This window comes from Pleurodeles waltl, chromosome 5 (genome assembly GCF_031143425.1).
Source record: "Pleurodeles waltl isolate 20211129_DDA chromosome 5, aPleWal1.hap1.20221129, whole genome shotgun sequence".
Lineage (NCBI taxonomy): Eukaryota > Metazoa > Chordata > Amphibia > Caudata > Salamandridae > Pleurodeles > Pleurodeles waltl.
In genome coordinates this window covers 1,582,914,180-1,582,939,645 of record NC_090444.1, presented here as the reverse complement: position 1 = coordinate 1,582,939,645, position 25,466 = coordinate 1,582,914,180, and positions in this window count along the sequence as shown.

Sequence of the window (25,466 nt, the reverse complement as noted above, 5' to 3'; positions counted from 1 at the left end):
AACACCACATTCCTTCCACAGTGCTATAAGGTAAGCAGACATAAAGCTTATACCTCTGTCTGAACCACTTTCTTAGGGAAGCCCACTCTAGTAAAGATACTGATGTTGGCCCTGGCAACTGCCTGTGCAGTGGCAGTCCTAAGGGGAATTGCTTCAGGGTTAATTCAGGGTACTTGGTGGCATGATCGACTACCACCAGTATAAATCTGTTCCCTGATGCTGCTGGAGGGTCCAGACAGCGTATAATGTTGATCCCTACCCGTTCAAAGGGCACCCGAACCACTGGCAGTGGGATTATGGGGTCCTTTGGTTTGCCACCTGTCTTGTCACTGGTCTGACAGGTGACACAGGGGTTGCAAAACCCCTTTACTTTCTGGGACATTCCTAGCCAGTAGAAGTGGTTCACCAACCTACTCAAGGTTTTGGCCTGGCCAAGATGCCAAGCTAGGGAATGTCATGGGCCAATGTAAGTAACAACTCCTTGTACTGCAGAGGCAGTACTACTCTCCTAGTAACACAGGTTTGGGGTAGCGGGCCTCAGTGTAAAGGAGCCCATCCTCCCAATAGATTCTGTGGGATCCACTGACATCTCCCATTTTCCTGATCAGCAACTTACTGTCTCAGGCTTTCGAGAGTGGGAGAGGTCCTCTGTCCCTCACAAAGATCTTCTCTAGAGGGTCCTCCTAGGCCTACGAGCTCTGCTGTGTAAAGCCTAAGTTCATGTGGCCCAGTACCCTCAAGGACTGACAGACCTTATTCCTGAAGAGAGTGCACCTTAGCTTGTGTCTCCTTTGAAGTTGGTTTAAGAGACTTCTTGCCTTTTCTCTTGAGGGTTGGGCCATTATTCCAGGCTCCACCATCTATTTTTCACCCTTGGCTCTGCTCTGTGCTCTGTTTTTGACACCCACACAAGTATTCCCAGCATGGCTGCATGGGTTTTCATCTCTACCTCAGCCCATGTTGAGGTCTCCAGGTCATTCCACAAAAGACATTCAACTGGAATTGCACAGGACACCACCATTGTCTTCTGGCCAGTAAATCCTCCCCACTCCATGGCCACTATAGCCGTGGGATGGACTTTGACAATGTTGCCAGTGTTGATAACTGGGTACGTATTTCCAGCAATCTTTTGGTCTGGTGATACCAGTTTTTCAGTCAACATGGTGACAACTGACCTGTATTCCTCAGTGCTTCAACCTCAACCCCATTGATGTGTGGCCTTTGTCTCTACTTCTCCAGGTTATTGGACGGGACCGCCAATGTAGCTACATCCACCCCACACTCTGAGGCTCAGGTTGCTTCTGTGGTTTCCCTGACCCTGTCAGAGTCCACATCTGGAGACTCACCATCCCAGCAGTAGCTGAGGGTGCACTAGAGGGGGCATTTCTGGGACACAAACAGTCCCCATTTTGGTGTCTATTGGCCTTACAATTGAAACACCAAGCCTTTTTGGGCTCCCAGTATTTATCCTGGTACCCACCCTTTGATTGGGAAGAGTCTCTGGCCCACCCTCCTTTTTGGGGGCCTTTGGAAGACTCTTTGAGTGTTTCCCCTTTTTTGCCCATTGTCTTTTCCCTGGGATGTATTATCAACCCCTTTCATTTGGTCACCCCCACCATAGGTCTTTCTGGACACCCTTGTTTTGACACAGTGATCTGCCTTCTTCCTCAGCTCTTGGGGAGAGAGCAGCCCTACGTACACTAGGTACTGGTGTAAGATTTCTAAGGTACAGTTACTCAGCAGATGTTCCTTCATAATCAAATTGTAGAGTCCTTCATAGTCATGTACCTTACTTCCCTTTAACCAGCCTCCCAGTATCTTAACTGAAAAGTCCACAAAATCCACCCAGGACTGACTCAAGGTTTAGTGACTCTCCCTGAATTCAAGCCTGTATTGCTCAGTTGTGAGCCAGAAGCCCTCGATCAGGGTATCTCTCATGAGTTCACAAGACTCAACTTCTTCCTCACTCAGTGTCAAGAGTCTATACCTGCACTTTCCTAACTGCTTCCAAAGTAGGGAGCCCCAGTGCCTTTGAGGGATCCTACGCATTTCACAAGCCCTCTCAAAAGCTGTAAACCATTTTGTAATATCATCTCCCTTGCCATAGTTGGGAACAATCCCTTTGGGGATTTTGGGATCAAAAGTTTCCTCTTTCTCCCTAGTTATTTTGCTGCCACCACTCACGGGTTCTAACCCCACCTGAGCCTTTCTTTCTCTATAGCCAAGATTTTGGCTTTAAGGGCTGTCTTTTGGCTAGTATCTTGAAGATGACCTTCTCATCACGTAGCTCCTCTCTGTGCCTGGAGGAGCCTGCCCTATCCTCACTTGGAGGAGGCACACTGGGCACAGTCTTAGGGTACAAGTGAGGGGGTACATCATCACCTTCCCTATTCAAGTCTGGGGAGTTAGCCCTCCTCTCATGATCAATGTCCATCTCACCCTTTGGGTGGTGCTAGGATCTTCACCTAAGTGAAGGGCATCAAACTCTGCAAGGAGCTCTTGGAGCTTGGCCGTGGTAGGGTTTGAGTCTGTTTTGATTTTTCTGGCCTCACAGACATTCCTAGGAAAGCTACATGGATAGCTGTAGATAAGGGGTCAGGTTGAGCTTCACAACTCTATACTTTGTGCTAGACATCTTTTTGAAAGTAGTTGGCACCTTTTTAGTGCTTTAAAAAGAGTACACTGAGCAGTTTATATGGGCCTAACTAACTAAAAACGTTTTACAAAACTTCTAATGCAGTTGGGGGGACTTAACACATAGGCCCTCATTACAACCCTGGCGGTCGGTGTTAAAGCGGCGGTAAAACCGCCAACAGGCCAGCGGAAAAAAATAGAATCACGACCATGGCGGAGACCGCCAATATAGACCGCCACTTTAACACTCCGACCGCCACAGCGGTAGAAACAAACACTGCGGCGGTAACCGCCAACAGACAGGCGGAAGACAAAGTACCACCCACCGTATCACAACAGGCCTATCCGCCACCTTTTCCGGGGCAGAACCAACGCTCTCAAAAGCACGGTGGAAACAGTACACAGAAGGGAAAACACTCACCTCTCGACACCCAACGAGGAACCAGGATGCCATGGAGCCCAAACTACAGGTGTTACCAATGCTGGTCTTCCTCCTGCTCTATCAGGAGCAGGACAGATGCCATCGACGACCACGGTGAGTACTGCACCTACAACACAAGGGGGGGAGGGAAAAGAGAGTCACACACACATGCAACACGCAATACCCCCACACCACCCCCTCCCTCACCCACAACAACATACACACACATACATGCAGCAACATTACATATACACCCCCCGTCCCCTGGAAGAACGCAAGGACAAAAGGAAATGATTGTAACGATTGTAATCATGAAAAATCTGATAGTGAAAGTTCAAAATTCAGTATATACAAATGTGTACACCAACTACACAAGTCCGGTTGTGTACCAATCATTGTCCGTGGACCAGTGGTCCCAAAATGCATGGGCGAAGCCCACACACGATACCTGACTCAAAACGGAGAGTACACTGCTGGGGCATCTGATCGAAAATAAACAGGCACCCCCAGGGGGAAGGGAAGGGGGGGCACCTCAGCTGGATGAACACACAACGCCACTGCTGCACAAGGGGGCTCCATGCCCATTGCTGTATCCTGGGAAGTGCAAAGCCATAGTCTCTCAAGTCTTTCCAGTGGCTGGTTTGCCCACTGCTTTATCCTGAGGAGTGCAAAGCCACAGTCTCTCAAGTCTTTACAGTGGGTGGTATGCCCACTGCTTTCTCCTGGGGAGTGCAAAACCACAGTCTCTCAAGTCTTTACAGTGGGTGGTTTGCCCACTGCTTTATCCTGGGGAGTGCAAATCCACAGTGTCTCAAGTGGATGACAGTCTCCACTGGTTCTGGAGGGGGCCTGGTGCCCAGAGTGCTTGATCCTGCCAAGGATTGAGGTAGTGGATGTATTCCTCCACCGGTTCTGGAGGGGGCCTGCTGCCCAGAGTGCTTCATCCTGCCAAGGACAGAGGTAGTGGATGTCAATCTCCACTGGTTCTGGAGGGGGCCTGGTGCCCAGAGTGCTTCATCCTGCCAAGGACTGAAGTAGTGGATGTATTTCTCCACTGGTTCTGGAGGGGGCATGGTGCCCAGAGTGCTTCATCCTGCCAAGGACTGAGGTAGTGGATGTCAATATCCACTGGTTCTGGAGGGGGCTTGGTGCCCAGAGTTCTTCATCCTGCCAAGGACTGAGGTAGTGGATGTATTTCTCCACTGGTTCTGGAGGGGGCCTGGTGCCCACAGTGCTTCATCCTGCAAAGGACTGAGGTAGTGGATGTAAATTTCAACTGGTTCTGGAGGGGGCATGGTGCCCAGAGTGCTTCATGCTGCCAAGGACTGAGGTAGTGGATGTCGATCTTGTCAATCTCTACTGTTTCTGGAGGGGGCATGGTGCCCAGAGTGCTCCACATGCAGTGTGGCCGGTCCCATTCCCTCACCTGGGTGTGTGTGCCACAAGATTGCCTAGGAACAAGTAGCATGATGCGCCATGGAGGCAGAGACCTATCCACACTGCTGCGGCTACGCCTTCCACCTGCAGGTGCAAACAGTGATGGAAGTCATGCCTCATGGAAGCTGGGCAGGGTCCAGGAAGTTTCCTCCAGCCTCGGACGACTGACGACTGGGGATGGTAGCTATGTCAGCGGTGGTGCCACTATCCGAGCACGTCGGAGGGCTGGTGGCGGTGCTTGTGGCTGTGTCTGTGGTGGTGCATGGGTCAGCACCTGTTGAGGGACACAGCAGGATGTCACCTGCAGCCTCGGACAGCTGCCCACTGGGGAAGATGCTGGGGACTGTTGCTGAGGCTGCAGACGTGCCGGTGGCTGTGCAGGTGGTTGTGCAGGTGGCAGTGCAGGTGGCGGTGCTGGTGGCGGGCAGGTTGCGGTGTTCGCTGCCGTACAGGTTGGTGGAGTCGTGGACAGAAGGGGTGACACTAGTCCCTCACTCGGTGCCACTGTGCCTTGTCCTGACCTGCTCTTCTGCTTTTGTCCCTTCCCCACCTTTGATGGTGCCGCAGGTGTCTTGCCACTGTCCCCTTTTGTTTTGGCGAAGCCCTTGGTGGCTAGTAGGTGCGGCTTCTCCCTCTGGGATGTGGGCACCTTCTTCACCTTGGCAGGTGGCAGAATGTCCTTGCCCTCGCTACGTGGCACACTGGCAGTCCTGATAGGTGGCGCACTCGATGACCCCACAGTTGCTGGCACCACTGTGCCTGGGGATTTGGTGGCTGAGTTGCTGGGCTGGGACCTGGAAAGCCTGGCCCTAGGTGAAGGACGGGGGGGAGGAGAAGTGAAGAGGTCAAGGTATGCCAGGAAAAGTTTTTTAGACATACTGGGACTGGAAGATGAAGGCGGTTTGGGAGTGGAGGAAGAGGTAGTGGTTTTAGGAGGTGTACGTTTTCTGAATTTGGTGCATGGGCCGGAGGCTGTTGTGAGGTGGATGGCTGTTGGGTGGGTGTGTGCCTGAGTTTGTGTACTTTGGGAGGAGGGCTCACAGACACACTGGGAGAGGACACTGGGGATGTGTGCATGGTAGTGGGGGTGGTGATTGCAGGTGAGCGGTGTGTGGTGATGGGCGTGCTAGTGATGGAGGTAGTGGCTGAGGATGTAGCACATGCAGGTGTGAGTGGAGACGAGACAGGGAGGGAGGAGGAAGACGTGGAGGAGGTGGACACAGTGGAGGCAGTGGATGTTGCTGTGTCTGCATGGGAATGGTGCTTGTGTGAGTGCTTGTGGTATGTGTGGTGCTTATGTTTGCCATGTCCACTCTTGTGTGTTGATGAGTGTGCATGCTGGTCTGATGGTGTGCTCGGGATAGGCTGAGGTACAGGGGATTCGGTCTGGGTGGAGGGAGTTGAAGGTGTGAGGCTGGACACAGGGACAATGGCTGCCGTCAGTGCTGAGGCCAGAGCCTGAAATGCTCTCTGTTGGGCTGCCTGCCCAGAATGAATGCCCTCCAGGTATGCATTTGTTTGTTGCAAATGCCCATCAACACCCTGGATGGCATTCCAAATGGTAGATTGCCCAAGAGTGAGGGATCTCAGGAGGTCAATAGCCTCCTCACTGAGGGGAGCAGGGCTGACTGGGGCAGGGCCTGAGGTGCCTAGGGTGAAGGAGATGCCCACCCTCCTGGGTGAGCGGGCACGGGACACACGCTGATGGGCTGCTGAGACGGCGGTGTTGGTAGGGGGGGTGGCGGCTGTACCTGTTGATGCAGTGGGCACAGAGGTGCCCGCCACCGCAAGGAAGCTCCCATCAGAGGAGGAGTCGCTGTCACTGGTGTATGCTCCTGTCCCCGTCGTGGAGCTCCCCTCGCCCTCCTTCCCACTGGTGGCTTCAGACTCCGTGGCTTCACCGCCCAGGGCCAAGTGGGTTGCAGCTCCCTCCTGCTCCAGTGCCACTGCTCCTCCGCCAGATGATGCTATTGCACACAAGAACAGGGAGACAAAACAAAAAGGGGGGGGGGAAGACAGAAGAAAAACATGTTCAGTGCATGCCACACAACTACCGTTGGCGGACACAACACAGAGAGAGCAGCCCTCTCCACTACGCAATGCACTAACAGTTCCTGGCAAATTCACATGCCCATTGGGTACGAGACCTAAGCCCAATTGTTGCACACCTGGAAGTCACAGGAGCCTGACTAGGTGTAGATGGATATTACCACTAGTGGGGTTGGGGTGCCACAGAGCCTGCCTAACAAGGGACCTTGCCTACCAAGTCCGCCCTGGCCTAGGGGAACCCACTGCCCACCTCCCCAACCCAGACACCTCATAATGCATGCTGAGTTAGCTGAATGAGAGTGTACTCACCCCCCTTGGGTCTGCTGTGATGCCCTGAAGCGCCCATCCAACTCTGGATAGGCCACCGCCAGGATCCGGTACATCGGGGGGTCATGGTGCGACGAGCACCCCTTCCACATTGGGAGGCCATCCCCAGCTGGGCCTTCGCCGTCTTCTTGCTCCAGCGGTGCAGGTCCTCCCATCTTTTACGGCAGTGGGTGCTCCGTCTGCAGTAGACCCCCAGGGTCTGGACGTCCCTGGCGATGGCACACCAAATACCCTTCTTCTGGTGGGCGCTGACCTAGAGGAAAGGTACAGGAGGAAAGGAAATTACTCACCTGCCCGGACCGTCATACTCATTGCCCACCAGTTCCCACCCATGCCCTGTCGCACATACACTCACCATCCGCACATGGATGCCTCATCCCCTCCCATGTATCTTCCATCCACACCACTCAAAACAGGCATTGCCCACGCAGCATGCTCACAGTGTACTCACCTGTTTGTCTGGAGGACTGTACAGTTGCGTGTACTGGGGAGGACCCCATCCACTAGTTTCTCCATCTCCTCCGAAATGAAGGCAGGGGCCCTTTCCCCAGACACTGTAGCCATCGTCGCTTCCAGACACAGGTCACAGCAGCACTTGCAGTGTAGGTCCTCTCCTGTTGAAGGTCAGGTATCAAGTGAGGGAACAGATAGAAAATGGCAGTCACGTACATCGTCGTTGACTCCTGGGACCCATAGGGCCCAAAGTTAAACAATGCTGAATTGCGCTGCGGTCTTCGACCAGCGCAGTTACCTCATTTCCCCTTGTCCCACCTTACAGGTCAGGAAGCCGCCATTTCAGGGGGCCACATGGGATGGAAAAAAACTGCGTCACACCTACCTAGGCCGGGAATACAGACAGATATCGGCACATTGCGAATTACCAATGTTTCAGCAAATAACACATTGTGATACCTCTGTGTTGGATGACCCTCTGCTCGCTGTTCTCCTCCATAGGGCATGTCTGCAGGGGCAGGTGATGAGATCGCAGCATCCTCTGGAGTACAGACCCCTGGTGGACCTGTCAACAATGGAAGAGAGATACATAATAATCACATACAGATTTGATTGTGCAACAATCCTGGAACTGTGTGCCCAGTTGGAACCAGACCTGATTTCAGCAATCCGCCATCCCACAGGAATCCCCCCTCTAGTGCAGGTTCTGTCTATACTCCATTTCCTAGCCAGTGGGTCTTTTCAAACAACAGTGGCCATGGCATCAGGGATGTCCCAGCCAATGTTCTCTAACATGTTGTCCAGAGTGTTATCTGCCCTGCTGAAACACATGCGCAGCTACATTGTTTTCCCTCAGGTGGAGGATTTGCCCACAGTGAAAGGTGACTTCTATGCCCTGGGACATATCCCCTACTTCATTGGTGCAATTGATGGTACACATGTGGCATTTGTCCCCGCCTGCAGGAATGAACAGGTGTACAGAAACCGGAAAAGCTACCATTCGATGAATGTGCAGATGGTGTCTTTGGCAGACCAGTACATCTCCCATGTGAATTGCCAAGTATCCTGGCTCAGTGCATGATGCTTCCATTTTGAGGAATAGCAGCATCCCTTATGTGATGGGCCAACTTCAGAGGCACTGTGTCTGGCTAATAGGTGAGGCCAAGGTCCCAACACAGTTGACATAGGTGTCTGGGTATGAGGTTGTCCCTAAGGGTTAGTGTGTGTCTAACAATTGTCCCTCGACATTTGCAGTTGACTCTGGTTACCCCAACCTGTCATGGCTACTGACCCCAGTGAGGAATCCCAGGACAAGGGCAGAGGAACGCTACAATGAGGCACCTGGGTGGACTAGGAGGATTATAGAGCGCACCTTCGGCCTTCTGAAGGCCAGATTTCATTGCCTCAGACTCTGTCTTCTGGGGCTGGGGAGGTAGCTAAACACTTAATCTAGGGGTGTTTAGGGGTGTATAGGGTAGTAGCCAATGGTCTACTTACCATTGGGTACCTACACCCCTATATGACCACTTCCTGTGGGACATAAGCTTATTCCTATCCCAGAAGGCCTAGTTCCAACTAAACACAAGATGGTGGAACATGCCTACTGACTATCTAATTTTCCCACCTGTCATGGTGCCAATGGAGTGAGAATACCCAGGTATGGAGAAACCAGGGGATTTGCATTCAAAAGGCAGCAGGGTCTTGGAAGACCCTGGCCTTAGTATGCAGATCTGCTAGCCACCCTGCTGGAGTGGGTGGTAACACCCCCCTTCGGAGCAGGCATTGTTTCTGACCTCAGAGAGTCTGGGCTCTCACATCTAGGAGGTCAGAAACATGTCTGGTGGTGGCAGACTGGTCGCAAACTAGTCATTCCACACACCAAGAGACTTGTGGGGTTTAGGGGGCACCTGTAAGGTGCCCTCTGATTGCATGTCATAACACATCCGAGGCTGGCATCAACCTGGATTTATTAGCATGAGGTGTTTGATGCCAAACACAATAAGGTTCAGTGAAGCGATTATGTGACTGGGTCTCTCATGTTGACAAGTGTCCAGCACATATCTGAAGATGGCTTTCCTGTTCACTTGCAATGTTCAGAAATCAGATTGGACATCAGAGGGGCATATCTGCTCATGCAGCTAACAACTGAGCTGCACCGTACAATAATTTTCCATTGTGTACTGAGTATAGATCAATTCATATGGTAAAATATGTAGAGTGAAAAATAGGTATCAAGATAACATGTATTTCTGAAATGGGCACAAGATATGGGATTTAGGAGTAGTGGTTGTTTGTAAATCTCTGAATTTGTTGGTACTGTTAGGAATGGGGTCTCTAGTTGACAGTCCGTTTACACTCTGTCCAAGGAGGTTCCCTCACTCTCATCAGGGTAAGGGAGTCACACACCTAATAAAACCCCTACTTCCCCCCTTAGCAGCTTGGCACAAGGAGTCAGGCTTATCTCAGAGGCAATGTGTTAAGTATTGGTACAGGCACACACAGTAGCACACTGAAAACAGCACAAAAGGACTCCGCACCAGTTTAGAAAAACAGCCAATATTTATCTCAATCAAACAAGACCAAAACTACAGAAATCCATCATGCACAAGTAAAGATATCAGTGTTTAAAATTAAAAGAGCCTTAATTCGTAAAAGTCAATGGTTGCATTGTTTTAGCATAAAGCACATGGTAAGTATCAAAATTAATGCCACAAGGAAGGTGATGCATCGGAAAGGCAAGTAGTGCATCGATTCCTTACTCGCAAGTGAGGCAGTGCATTGATTCTTTCCTTGCGGGGAAGGGATGCGTTGCTTTCTGGACAAACAGCCTCGGGTCTGTGCTGTGATTCTGAAGTTTTTACACCCAGGGTCAATGCATGAAAAGTTCCAATGCGCTGTGCAAAGGGTCCACGTTGAGAACAGGCATTGCGTTGATTCTCCATTCGCTGTGTCAAATTTTCAGTCATAGGACAGGCGCTGCATCAATTTTTCTGAAGTGCTCACAGCGGCGGGTGGATTTTCCCCCGCAGGTTACAAGCTTCCACTTCTAGGGGCCCAGGGACTTGATTTGGCGCCTTCTAGCAAGTCAGACGAGCCCAAGCACTGGCAGGTGAAGCCTTTGATGTCTCTGAGACTTCACCACAGGAGGAAAGCTTAGTTCAAGCCCTTAGAAAGCTGGATATAGAAAGCAAAGTCTAGTCCTTTAACTTCCAGGGAAGAAGCAGCAGCAGTAGACCAGCACAGCAAAGCAACAGGCAGAGTGACAAGTCCTCATCAAGCATCCAGCTCTTCTCCGTGGCAGAATGCCCTCTTTACAGGAATGTTCCAAAGTTCTGGGATCAGAGGTTCAATACTTATTCTCATTTCTGCCTTTGAAGTACAAACTTCAAAGGACTGTCTTTGTAGTGCACACGACCCTGCCTTTCCTTATCCTTGCCCCAGACACACTCTAGAGGGTTGGGGACTGCTTTGTGTAAGGACAGGCACAGCCCTATTCAGGTGCAAATGTCAGCTCCTCCCTCCACTCTATCCCAGGAAGACTCATCAGGATATGCAGGACACACCTCAGCTCCCTTTGTGTGACTATCTAGAGTGAATTCACAAACAGCCCACTGTCAGTTTGACCCAGACATGTATTCCACAGCCAGACAGGGGCACAGAATGGTTGAGCAAGAAAATGGTCACTTTCTAAAAGGGGCATTTACAAACGTACAACTAAAAAACACCTTCATCAAAATTTGTATCATTAAATTGTAAGTTTAGAGACCCCAAACTCTAGATCTGAATCTGCTCTAAATAGGAAACTGCACTAGCTAGGGGCAGATTAGTCTCCCTGACATATGCCCTGCTTGTGGTGGTACTTCTGAAACCGTCAAACACTTCATGTTCTTCTGTCCAGCATATGTGATTCCGCTATCAAAATGGATCCACAATACTTGTAGGGCTATGGGATTTAAAATCTGTTCCTCGGCTATACGGGTTTTAAAAAGTCATAATTCAGCTGATGTAACTCTTGCAGTAAGCAAGTACTTAGTGGCAGCATGGCGCATACTTTGCCGTTTCCCAAAAGTAATATAAGGTCCCATACAATCGATTTAGATACGTTTTTAGAGTTTTCTGTGTAAACTTGATCTTATCATATGCTTTAATGATTTTATACCAATTTATAGATGTTATAGATGTTGTATTTAAAAGTGATTATTCATTTTATCTACTATTTATTGCTTTTGTTGCTGTTATGGTCAATTGATCGAATAAAGCTGATGATGATGAGGAGGAAACTGCACTTAAAAGACATCTTCAGGTAATCCCCATGCTATCCTGCGGGAGAGATAGACCTTGCAATAATGACAAAATGAATGTAGTAATATTTCACTATTAGGCCATGTAAAACACACCAGTACATGCCCTACATTTTAAATACACTGCACCCTGACCATGGGGCTACCTTTGGCCCTTCCTTAGGGGTGATTTGCATGTAGTAAAGGGGAAGGTTTGGGCCAGGCAAGTGGGTACACTTGCCAGGTTAAATTGCCAGTTCACACACAGACACTGCAGTAGTAGGTCTGAGACATGTTTACAGGGCTACTCATGTGGGTGACACAATCACTCCTGCAGGTCCACTAGTAGCATTTGATTTATAGGTTCTGGGCACCTCAAGTGCACTTTACTAGGGACTTACTAGTAAATCAAATAGGCCAATCATGGAGAAACCAATCACTAATACAATTAGAGCATACAGACCTTAGCACTGATTAGCAGTGGTAAAGTGTCCAGAGTCCTAAAGCCAACAAAAACAGGCCAGACAAAATAGGAGGAAGAAGGCAAAAAGTCTTGGGATGACCCTGCAAAAAGGGCTTCCTTCTTACACACTGGCTTACATTTCAAAGGCACAAATGCAGCGAAATCCAATTGGTAATAGCAAATAGCCTACTATTCTATACTCCAAAGTGTCTTATGATATAAACGGTACCTCACTTGTGTGGGTTGGTCTAGAGTCTGTGACAGGGAAGCCCAAAATGCAACATGTATACATCACATGGTTCCACTCAAAACCTACCTGTTTTTTGCAAAGTTGGTAGCTCTGGATTTTGGGCATAGCTCAACCAGAACCTTGGGAAACCTAGCAAAACTGTACATTTGTGAAAACTAGACACATATGGGAATCAAGGAGAGGGTGACTTGCTTGGTTCACAATAGCTTGTTTTAACCAGAATCCCTTGCAATCCTTAAACATTGACTAAAATAACACATAGTCCTAATATTTCTGTGATAGAAAGTTCTGGAATCTGCAGGGAGCCAGCACAAACTTCCTTCCACCCAGCATTCCCCTAACTGTTCCAATAAAAATGGTACCTCACTTATGTGGATAGGTCTAGTGCCAGTGACAGGAAACGGCCCAAAATGCAGCATGGATACATCACATTTTTCCACTCGTAACTGACCAGTTTTTTGCAAAGTAGGGAGCTGTGGATTTTGGGCCCTTGCTCAGCCGGCACCTAGAAAACCTAGCAAACTTCTACTTTTGGGAAAACTAGGAACTCAGGGAAATCCAGGATGTGGTGACTTCCTTGACTCTCAACAGATTGTTCTACCAAGAATCATCTGCAAACCTCAAACTTTGACTAAAACACACATGTTCCTCAAATTACTGTGATGGAAAGTTCAGGAATCGGATGAGAGCCACAAACTTCCTTTCACCGAGCATTCCCCTAAGTTTTCTGATAAAAATGGTACCTCATTTGTGTGGGTAGCCCTAGTGCCCGCAGCAGAAAAACGGCCCAAAACACAACATTGATACATCCCATATTTCATCCCTAAACTGACCTGTTTTTTGCAAAGTAGGAAGCTGTAGATCTTGAGCACTAGCTCAGCCAGCACCTTGGCAAATATAGCAAACCTGTACATTTTAAAAAACGAAACACTTAGGGTAATCAAGGACGGTGTGACTTGCATGGCTTTAACCAGCTTGTTTTACTCAGAATCCCTTGAAAATCTCGAACATTGACTAAAAAACACATTTTCTTCATATTGCTGTGATGTAAAGTTCTGCCTGAAGGGTAGAACTTCAATAATTACCCCATCTCCTCCCAAGAGGGGCACAATGACTGTGTCAGCATTTATTTGCAGTAGGGGCATGGCCATGCCCATGGTAGGAAGCCCCACCATTTAAAAAACAAACAAAATTGCAACGTCGAGTGGGCTTTCTGCACCCCCTGGGTGGGCAGATTGGTAATTACCCCCATCCACCCTCCGGGGGGGCAGAAGGACTGTATTCCCATTTATTTGGAGTGGGGGCATAGCCATACACAAAGTGGGCAGCCCCCACCCCTCTTTTGTTTTAAAAAAAGAATCCCTGGCATCTAGTGGACTTCCTGCTCTCCCTGTAAGGCAGATCGGGGGTAAATGCCCCTATCTGTCCCCAAGGGGGCAGGAAGACTGAGAGGGAGCACAAGCACTTGACCAAGGGGCCGTTCCCCCTCTCCCTGGTGTCTAGTGGGTGGATCCCTGCTTAGGGTTCACTCTCGTGCAGCAATCCCCAGGCAGGGATCCACGGGGAAGTAGAGATTCTCCTCTTTTCAATAATACCTCTCCCATAACAATCAGTGCTTGGGGGCTGAGATATCCCACAGATCACTGACTTATTCAAAGTGAAACAAGCCCTTCGGCTCATTTTACTTTCACTTTTGTATGTAGTGATGTCTGTGTGGTGTGCGCTGCTCTACATTACATTTCAAAAAGCACAGGCTGCTTAGGAAGCTCTTCCGGAGCAGCCTGAGCCTTGGGGATTAAAAGGAAACTCTCTGGTACAAAGCACCCGGGAGGGGCCTTTTAACCCTTCCAAGAGTCAGCCAGTGGCCAACACCCGTGCTGCTTTTTCTTGCTTTTGACACAGAGATCCTTGTATTGCTTGCAGTTCAAAAGTTGCAATCCTAATATATCACAGTGCCTTAAGAAGCAGCATCAAGGAATTGCAAGGCATGGGTTTAGAATCTTATTTTTTTATCAATCTATTATTGTAAGGTTGCTGAAAAGGGCTCCATTGGGTAGCAATAAGGCACTGACAACCATGTCTACTGATATGTTAGAAATCCTGACATTGTGTTTTTCTGAGCATGCACTTTTAACATATAGGTGGTTATTACAACCCTGGCGGACGGTGTTAAAGCGGCGGTAAGACTGCCAACAGGCCAGCGGCAAAAAAATTGCAATTACGACCGTGGCGGAAACCGCCAACAAAGACAGCCACTTTAACACTCCGACCGCCACTGCGGTACAAACAAACAGCGCGGCGGTCACTGCCAACAGACAAGCGGGACACAAAGTACCGCCCACACTATTATGACAGGCCAATCCGCCACCTTTTCCGGGGTGGATTCACTGCGAATAAAAGCACGGCGGAAACAGGAATCCCGAAGGAAAAACACTCACCTCTACATACCCCACGAGGAACGAGGACACCATGAAACCGGAACTCCAAATTCTACCTGCGATAGTCTTCCTGCTCCTCTACCAGGAGCACGAACGCTGGCGGCAAAGACCACGGTGAGTACTGCACCTACGACACAGGGGAGGCAAAAAACAGACACACACACACACGCAACACCCCCACCCACTACAACACACACACTAATACATGTTGATACATTACAGTTACACCCCCAACCCCCCCAGAAGAATGCAAAGACAAAAGGAAATGATTGTAACAATTGTAATCTATTAAAATCCAGTACTCCAAAATATATATACAAAATAAACAAATATATGCACCAATAATACAAGTCCAGGTATTGCACCATTTATAGTCCGTGGACCACAGGGCCCAAAATGCATGGGCGAGGCCCACACTAGATACCCGATCAAAACAGAGAGAACACTGCAGGGGCATCAGATAGAAATACAACAGGCACCTCAGGGGGAAGGGAAGGGGGGCACCTCAGCCGGATGAGTGTACGACGCCAGATCCACGAGGGGGCTCAATGCCCACTGTTCAATCCTGAGGAGTGCAAAGCCACAGTCTCTCAAGTCTCTACGGTGGGTGGTTTGCCCACTGTTCAATCCTGGGGAGTGCAAAGCCACAGCCACTCAAGTCTCTACAGTGGGTGGGTTGCTCACTGCCATATCCTGGGGAGTGCAAAGCCACAGTCTCTCAAGTCTCTAGAGTGGGTGGTTTGCCCACTGTTCAATCCTGGGGAGTGCAAAGCCACAGTCTCTCAAGTGGATAACAGTCTCCACTGGTTCTGGAGGGGGACTGGTGCCCAGAGTGCTTCATCCTGTGAAGGACAGAGGTAGTGGATGGATCTCTCCACTGGTTCTGGAAGGGGACTGGTGCCCAGAGTGCATCACTCACCCCGTGACGGACCCAGTTGCGTCAGTGCCCCTGCCGCTCATGGGCTAGCGGTGCTTGAGTTGGCGGTCCTTCATGGCCCAGCGGTGCTTGTGCTGGCGGTCCTTCATGGCTCAGCGATGCTTGTGCTGGCTGTGCCCTGTTCAGCGGTGCTTGTGCTGGCGGTGCCCTGTTCAGCGGTGCTTGTGCTGGCAGTGCCATGTTCAGCGGTGCTTGTGCTGGCGGTGCCCTGTTCAGCGGTGCTTGTGCTGGCGGTGCCCTGTTCAGCAGTGCTTGAGTTTGCGGTCCTTCATGGCCCAGCGCTGCTTGTGCTGGCGATCCTTCATGGCCCAGCGGTGCTTGTGCTGGCAGTGCCCTGTTCAGCGGTGCATGTGCTGGCGGTGCCCTGTTCAGCGGTGCTTGAGTTGGCGGTCCTTCATGGCCCAGCGGTGCTTGTGCTGGCGGTGCCCTGTTCAGCGGTGCTTGTGTTGGCGGTACCCTGTTCAGCGGTGCTTGTGCTGGCGGTGCCCTGTTCAGTGGTGCTTGAGTTGGCGGTCCTTCATGGCGCAGCGGTGCTTGAGTTGGCGGTCCTTCATGACCCAGCGGTGCTTGTGCTGGCGGTGCCCTGTTCAGCGGTGCTTGTGCTGGCAGTGCCCTGTTCAGCGGTGCTTGAGTTGGCGGTCCTTCATGGCCCAGCGGTGCTTGTGCTGGCGGTGCCCTGTTCAGCGGTGCTTGAGTTGGCGGTCCTTCATGGCCCAGCGGGGCTTGGGCTGGTGGTCCTTCACGGATCAGCTGGGCTGGGGCTGGCGGTGGCCTCCTGGGAAGCTGGGCTGGGGCTGGCGGTGCCCTCCTGGGCAGCAGGGCTGGCAGTGGCCTCCTGGGCAGCTGGGCTGGCAGTGGCCTCCTGGGCAGCTGGGCTGGGGCTGGCGGTGGCCTCCTGGGCAGCTGGGCTGGGGCTGGGGCTGGCAGTGGCCTGCTGGGCAGCTGGGCTGGGGCTGGCGGTGCCATCGTGGACAGCTGGACTGGGGCTGGTGGTGGCCTCCTGGGCAGCTGGGCTGGGGCTGGCAGTGGCCTCCTGGGCAGCTGGGCTAGGGCTGGCAGTGGCCTCCTGGATAGCAGGGATGACGGCGGTCTTCTCCGCCGTGCAGCTTCCCCACCTTGGGAGGTGTCACAGCTGACTACCACCGGGACCCCTGGGAGTGGCTTTGGTGGCTGGAGTCTTCCCCCTCTCCCGCTGGGCACTGGCCAACTTCTGATGCTTCACAGGTGGGGGACTGGCTGTGCTGTGGCTCCGTGCCACACTGGCTGTCCTGGTGGCTGGTGCACTCCACATACCGGTGACTACAGGCACCACTGGTCCCGGAGATGTTGTGGCTGAGGTGCTACTTCAGGACCTATGAGATGGACAGGTGGGGGAGGTGTGGGAAAGAGGTCAAGGGTGGACAGGAAAAGTTTCTTGGACACACTGGGATGGGTATCTGGAGGGGGTTTGGGAGTGGAGGAAGAGGTGGTGGTAGTAGGAGGTGTACGTTTGGCGACTTTGGGTGCAGGTGCATGTGCTGGAGGCTGACGTGAGGTGGATGGCTGTTGGGTGGGTGTGTGGCTGCGTTTGTGTACCTTGGGAGGGGGCGTCACAGACACACTGGGAGAGGACACAGGGGACGTGTGAATGGTACTGGGGTGGTGACTGCACTTGAGCGGGGTGTGCTGGTGGGTGTGCTGGTGAGGGACATAGTGGCTGTAGAGGTAGTGCATGCAGGTGTGAGTGTAGACGAGACTGGGAGGGAGGAGGGAGATGACGAGGAGGGGGACACAGAGAAGGCAGTGGATGTTGGTGTGTCTGTATGTGGGTGTTTCTTTTGTGAGTGCCTGTGGGATGTGTGGTGCTTATGTTTGCCTGAGCTTCCCTTGTGTGGTGAGGTGTGTGAAGGCTGGTCTGATAGTGTGCTTGGGATAGGCAGAGGTACAGGGGATTGGGTCGGGGTGGAGGAAGTTGGAGGGGGGAGGCTAGAGACGGGGACAATGGCTGCCATCAGTGCTGAGGCCAGAGTTTGAAAAGCTCGGTGAAGGGCCGCCTGACCAGAATGAATGCCCTCCAGGAACGCATTAGTTTGTTGCAACTGCCTTTCTACACCCTGGATGGCATTCAAAATGGTAGACTGCCCAACAGTGAGGGACCTGAGGAGGTCAATGGCCTCCTCACTGAGGGCAGCAGGGGTGACAGGGGCAGGGGCAGAGGTGCCTGGGGCGAAGGTGATGCCCACCCTCCTGGGTGAGCGGGCACGGGGCGAAGGCTGAGGGGCTGCTGGAAGGGCGGTACTGGTAGGGGGGGTGGAGGCTGTACTTGTAGATGCGGGGGACACAGATGTTGCCACCACCACAAGGGAGCTCCCATCAGAGGACGTGTCCATGTTGCTGGTGTCAGCTTCTGTCCCTGCCATGAAGCTCCCCTCGCCCTCCATCCCACTGGTGAATTCCGAGTCCGTAGTCTCGCCCTCCAGGGCCATGTGGGATGCAGCTCCCTCGTGCTCCGGTGCCACTGCTCCTCCGCCTGATGATGCTAATGCACACAAGAACAGGGAGAACACAAAAAGGGGGGGGGCAACAAAAGAAAGACATGTTGAGTGCATGGATTAACGCTACAGTTGGCGGACAAGACAGACACGGTAGCCCCCTGAACTACGCCGCGCTCTTGGGCTCCACTGTTCAATTACTGGGAAATGGCCTACAAGCCTATGGACGACATCTGCACACATAGATGACACAGGGGCATGAATAGCTGTACTTGGCATTCTACAGAGGGGGCTGGGGTGCCACATGGCCTGCCTTACGGAGGGGCCTTGCCTACAGAACTCGCCCTGGCCTAGGGAAACCCACAGCCCTCCTCTCCCACCCAGACATCTCCACTGCGCACAAAGTCAGCAGAATGAGAGTGTACTCACCCCCTTGTGTCTGCTGTGATGCCCTCAAGCGCCCATCCAACTCTGGTTAGGCCACCGCCAGGATCCGGAACATCATGGGGGTCATGGTGCAACGGGCACCCCTCCCACGTTGGGAGGCCATCCCCAGCTGAGCCTCCGCCGTCTTCTTGCTCCAGCGGCGAATGTCCTCCCATCTTTTCTGGCAGTGGGTGCTCCGTCTGTGGTAGACCCCCATGGTCCGGACGTCCTTGGCGATGGCACGCCATATATCTTTCTTCTGGTGGGCGCTGACCTACATGAAATGTACAGGGGAAGAAGAGAAGTCATTACCAACTGCACCGTCAAAGTGATTGGCCCCCATCCCTACCCTTGCCATGTGGCACATGCATTCATCGTCTTTCATGCACGCAGCATTCTGCCCCCTTCCTTCTTACATCCAGCCCTCTCCACACAGGCATAGCCCATACAACATACTCCCTGTGTACTTACCTGTTTGTCTGGAGGACCGTAGAGTAGCGTGTACTGGGAGAGGACCCCATCCACGAGCTTCTCCAACTCCTCCGATGTGAAGGCAGGGGCCCTTTCCCCAGACGCACGAGCCATTGTCTCTTCCAGACCGAGGTCACAGCAGCACTTGCAGTGTAGGTCCTCTCCTGTCGAAGATCAGGTATCGAGTGATTGAACAGATAGAAAATGGCGGTCACGTCCTCGGTGGTCACGTCCGCGGCGGTGCGTACCATCACCGCCGGCGTACATCGTCATTGGCTCCTGGGACCCATAGGGTCCAATGTTAACCAATGCAGCATTGTGCCGCGGTCTCCGACCGCCTACCGCAAAGGTGTACAACGCCAGCACAGTTACCTCACATCCCATTGTCTCACTTTAGAGGTCAGGCAGCCGCCATTTCAGGGGCCCACATGGCCTCATTTTCAACTGCGTCACACATACCTAGGCCTAGTCTCAACACACATACAGGCCACCTTTTGTGTATAATTGGTGTTCTGTGTTAACTGTGGGTACGTACCTCTGAGTTGTTTGACTCTGTGCTTGCTGTTGTCCTTCATAGGCACCATCTGCTGGGACATGTGAGGAGATGGCGGCATCCTCCGGTGTACCGACCGTTGGTGGACCTGTTGACAATGGAGGAGCGACATTTGATAATCACCCACAGGTTTGACCGTGCCACAATCCAGGAACTGTGTACCCAGTTGGAACCAGACCTGATGTCAGCAATCCGCCATCCCACAGGAATCCCCCCTCAAGTGCAGGTGCTGTCAGTGCTCCATTTCCTTGCAAGTGGGTCTTTTCAAAAAACTGTGGCCATGGCATCAGGGATGTCCCAACCTATGTTTTCCAACGTATTGTCCAGAGTGTTGTCTGCCCTTCTGAAACACATGCGGAGCTACATCGTTTTCCCTCAGGTGGAGGATTTGCCTATAGTGAAAGGTGATTTCTATGCCCTGGGACATATCCCAACATCATAGGTGCCATTGATGGGACCCATGTGGCTTTGGTACCCCCCCACAGGAGTGAACAGGTGTACAGAAACCAGAAGAGTTATCATTCTACAGATGGTATGTTTGGCAGACCAGTACATCTCCCATGTGAATGCCATGTTCCCTGGCTCAGTGCATGATGCCTACATCCTGCGGAATAGCAGCATCCCTTATGTGTTGGGTCAACTCCAGAGGCACCGTGTGTGGCTATTAGGTGAGCACCTGGAAGCAAGACAGTGGGAATGGTTGGGTCTGGGGATATCCCTACAGGTTAGTGTGTGTCTAACAGTTGTCCCTCGCCATTTGCAGGTGACTCTGGTTACCCCAGCCTGTCATGGCTACTGACCCCAGTGAGGAATCCCAGGACCAGGGCAGAGGAACGCTACAATGAGGCCCATGGGCGAACTAGGAGGGTGATCGAGCGGACCTTCGGCCTCCTGAAGGCCAGGTTCAGGTGCCTCCACATGACAGGTGGATCCCTATTCTGCTCACCATAGAAGGTGTGCCAGATCATCATGGCCTGCTGTATGCTTCACAACTTGGCTATGCGACGACAGGTGCCTTTTCTGCAGGAGGAAGGTCCAGATGGCGGTGTTGTGGCAGCTGTGGAACCTGTGGACAGTGATGAGGATGAAGCAGAGGAATAAGACATGCAGAACAGGGACTCAGTGATCCAGCAATATTTCCAGTGAAACACAGGTAAGAATACAATCCTGCCTACTACATGTACTTTTACACTACTACCTCACTCCTGTCTGTCGTTTTCACCCAGTGTATGGTCACTGAGTTGTCACTTTTCCTTACGGTTTCACAGATGTGGGTCCCACTGTGTGACATCTGCTTAAATTCCTCATGGACTAGAGCTGTGTGACATAGGTATGTTGACATTACTATTTCAAAAACATTTTGTCACTGTAATTGCAAATACACTATTTCGAAATCACAGACAGACTCCAGATCATTTTGTGCTTTAGGTGTGTTTATTTAAATGCAAAATATTGGAGGGGGAAGTTAAATGGTGAGGGGTGATGGCGGAGGAGTGCCCATGGCAGAGTCCAGTCAATTAGTCTCACAGGTGCATTGCTCATATGGGCGTAGGAAGTGGAGCTGGGGCAGTTTAATTATGGACAGGGTGACAAAGTGGGACAGTAGGAGGACAATCAGGGTGGTCTCATTTCTTGGCGGGGGTCTTTGCATCGTTCTCTGTCTTGTTCCTGGATCTCAGGGACCATTTGCGGGGTGGTTACAGGTCCCCTAACACCTGCCCTGACCCAGGTCTTAAAAAATGGGGCAAAGCAAGCTTTGCCCCATTTTTTGACCCCTCCTCCCTCCTTTGCACCATTTTTACATGGGAGTATAAATATGGTGTTAAGGCCATAGAGTCATTTTTTGCACGGGAACGCCTACCTTGCATCTCATTAAGGCAAAGTAGGTTTCCACTTTCAAAAAATGACTTTAACTCCATAAATTTGGTGCTAGAGGGGTCTAGCACTAAAGTATAAATATGGAGTTAGTTTTGCACCGAATTAGAGTAAAAAAAAATGACACTAATTCGGTGCAAACAGAGTATAAATATGCCCCTGTATACAAAACAGGCTTACTCTTTAAAACAACCAAGCACCAGTTTGGTGAAAGATGTGTTTGCTGTACGATGACACACAGTCGCCCACACTGTGCTGCGCCCACTTGCGGGTTTCTAGGAACAATAAAGGTGATGTTATTGCGAGCCATGTGGTGTGGTATATCGCGCTCATGGTGGGCTACCTATGCGGTTCCGTACAGGTTAGCTGGCTGGCATTTCGAAGGTTCCCGCCCAAGGTACATACGTCCGCCAGGATGCTGTTTATAATGTGGCGTAATGGGGGTGGCAAGGGGAAGCTGCACTGTGAAGCCGTTTTCTGTTCTTGACGTTTATTGAAATTTACTTTGGCATTGCGAAAGGGCTGGACGTGTGTTTAATCACAGACGAAATTCTGTATCAGAGCCCTGGTGTGAGAGTCTGTCTTTATCCCACAGCGCAGAAACATCCGCCGCGCCACCACAATGGGCCCAAGGCTTCCTTGGAGTTACTTCATCGCACACTGACAGCTGTGTCCCCTGACCATTATCGACGGCCACATTCTTCAATAGCAGCACGAGGGGAGGCTGCACACTTCTGTGGCCTGACAGCTCGACTTCCTGTCCCAGAGTATATCTCCTGCTGCGTTGCAGCTTCCTACAGTTTATCTGTGGTCAGCTTCCCTACCCATTTCCTGCCAGCTGCTACTGGTCTTTTAGCGAGCTCAGTCAGATAGGCCGAGGACCACTGGCGATAATTAACCTTTTGTGATCCGAAGGTACATGGCTCATTTCTTTCATCTATTTTTTTTGCATGCCACTAAGTATGAAAATGATCTTTTCACATGCTTACCAGAATAGTTATGTCACTGTAAACAGCCACATTTTGTCAATGGTCGCCTGTGTAATATCAGCTAACCATGTGAGTCACAGAACTCTCCAGGCGGAAATAAACTATACTCAAACTACCGCAATTAAAATTATCATGAGATTATATTGAGAAGAATGTTTTAGGCATGCTTTCTTTTCATTATTTAATCACATGCAATCTTCTGGTGACAATGGTTTTCTGTTTGCGATATTTCTAGTCAACTATGAAAACTGAGAAAAATTGCATTTTTAGTAATGCGATTGGCAATTCTACAGAATTCACCTAAAGCTGATGTAGGCATCTGGTCAACAGGCTATTATTTCAATAGAGAATTAAGAAGAGAGGAATAATTTTTACCAGTTTTACGTGGATGTAAGTGTAAAGCAGGTCGCAATGACGCTCACACCTCTCATCGTCACTATCTCTCTTAGTAAGTTATGAGACTGTACAACTGAATGATTAGCTCGGCAGCTAAGGCTCTGAGTACGGCACAGATGAGCCCCAAGGCTGGTCATAGACCTACAGCCTTTGCTCCACAGCCACATACTTTTAGAAAGGGGAACCTTCTGCCAACTAGATGAAAGCAGTCTGTGGCACCTCCCTTCTTGCACCCAGGGGCGTAGCTACCATAGGGGATTAGGTGCTTTGACAACAGGACACAGATGAGTGAGTGGTTATCACATACTTCCTAACTGGGTAGCAAGAAGCCGCCTCTCCCTTTCCTACTAGGCCGCTCCTGCTATGTCACTGAGTACACTGCAAACCCAGCATCAGAACAAAGAATCATTGAGCTTTTCATCACATGCGACGTTGTCTCTCTTACTACAGCCACAGAGTCATACATAGTCACTGCCTGAATGGTCGTGATAACCCTCACTACGACCCGAGGCACAGTATTTTAAGGGACCATCCGGTGAATGTTCTCACAACAGAGCTCAAAAGCCTGGCTGACATCATCAAACAAACATTCTGGAATGATTACTGCTCTTGGTCGTCAGAGATGCGGGGCTGGGCAAGGGGAACAGTCTAATTGTCTTTACACTGGATGGCCCTTTTAAATTAAGTTGTCCACATTTCACTTTCAGATTGCTCACTATGGTACACTGTTACTCTGTTTGCTGTTTTTGTGCAGTGGTACTTCCAGTCGTGGCTGTGGGTGTAACTGGGGGCGGGACGGCGCAGAGGGGGGTGGGGAATTTATAAAATAAAACAAAAATACAAAATATTTACACTTACCTCCTCCGTTGCTGCGACACACGGCTCCTCTCCCTTGATGTTGCTGCAGGAACAGGCTCCCAGCCTGCCCTGCGACAATCCTGACACTGCTTAGAGCAACGTCAGGATTGGCTGTGAGCACCCAGCCAGGGCACTCCCAGGCAGACTGGGACCCTGTGCAGGCTCTCTCCAGCCCAGTAACACAGTTGTTGGGCTGGAGATAGCCTATTGTGCATGTGTGTTTGGCCGGCCCGAGATGGCTGGCCAAACACACATGTGCTCTGAGGAGAGTGCACAGTCACTCCCCTCGTCCAGGTCATCCCACAAGGCCCCCCCTTTCACAAGGAAAGGACAATAAACATGGTTTATTATCCTTTCCTTGTGAGAGGATTTGCAGCGGTTGTTGTTGGTGGGGGGGGTGACGCTCCTCCGCCCTAGTGGAGGAGCCAACACTGGGTACTTCTCTGACACTAACATGCTACCACAGCACAGAGTTTTTAACTTGAGATACATATGGCCTCAAGCTCCCTTGTCACTTTTGCGTTTTGGGTTCATGCATAGAGAGCACAGTAGAAATCTGTTCCTGATCAAAGAGCCCTTAGAGCCAGCCCCAGTTCTTCCTCCCTACCATCAATCCCTCCACAGTGCATGGATCATCTCGGATTTTATTGACTCTTCCGGCTCTCTTTTAGCACAAACACAGTGACGGACCCTCCTTCCTCCAGCCTAAGACCAAAGGCAATTTGTACAACCTCCTGGCTCCAGAGTAGGCACTCCCCGTAGTGTGTTCTTCCCAGTCTTCCGCCCCAAAGAAAAATGTATTCTTTTTCACTCAGTACCCCTACTGGCCATTGGTCCTTTGCAGTCCTGCAGAATGTCATGGGCACAGAATATAAGCAGGTTTAAACTTAGGGGAAATGTGCAAATTTATTATTTGTCCCCATTCCCTCCCTGCAAAGAAAACACATTTAAAAGAGGAGGAATCCCTTCTTTTACATCTCCTAAAAATAGGGGCATATAGGCCCTAAATGGGGGTGCATCAGCCCTAAATGACCTGTAATCCAACCTATTTCGGAGTAAGTTTAGCCATGCTTATAAGGTGGGAAAAACTATTGACTCTGTGGGTGGCCCCCACATACCAAGTCACCATCCCAAGCCCCCCACCAGAGATCTCCTCTTTTTGCTTAATTAACCAAACTTGAAACTGCTGGGTGCACTGCTCCCTTACTAAATACACCATCACAGTTTAATTAAACAATTGCTCTTTTTCCCTGCCTCCACTTTCTCTTTGTCTGGACCCTAGGTATGGATTTTTATTTGAGAGTGGCCGTGAGAAATGTATTAAGCTGCAAACAATATTTTCAAAATACAAACTTATCTAGTAAGTCAATATTCTAGAGTCAATAAAGAGAGTTTTAGTAGATTTGAAGTATTTATTTAAATTAATTAATATATTTTTTAATTATCAAGGAAAAAGGTTCCAGAAACACGCAGGAAGTGTGTCCTGAATCCGTCCCTACTCTGCCTGTCTCTGTCTTACACAATGCAATAAAGTCGAAATAATACTGTCTCACAGTCAGGGAAAGTTAGAAAAGAAAATTTAGGCCCCCATTATGACAATGGAGGTAAAAACCGCCTACTTCCGCAGTGACGGCCGCCAAAAGACCGTCGCCGTGGCTACCATCCATCTGCCATAATATGACAAGAAGGGCGGAAATCCGGCTGTGGCCATACTGACGGATGGCGGTAAGGTGGTGCT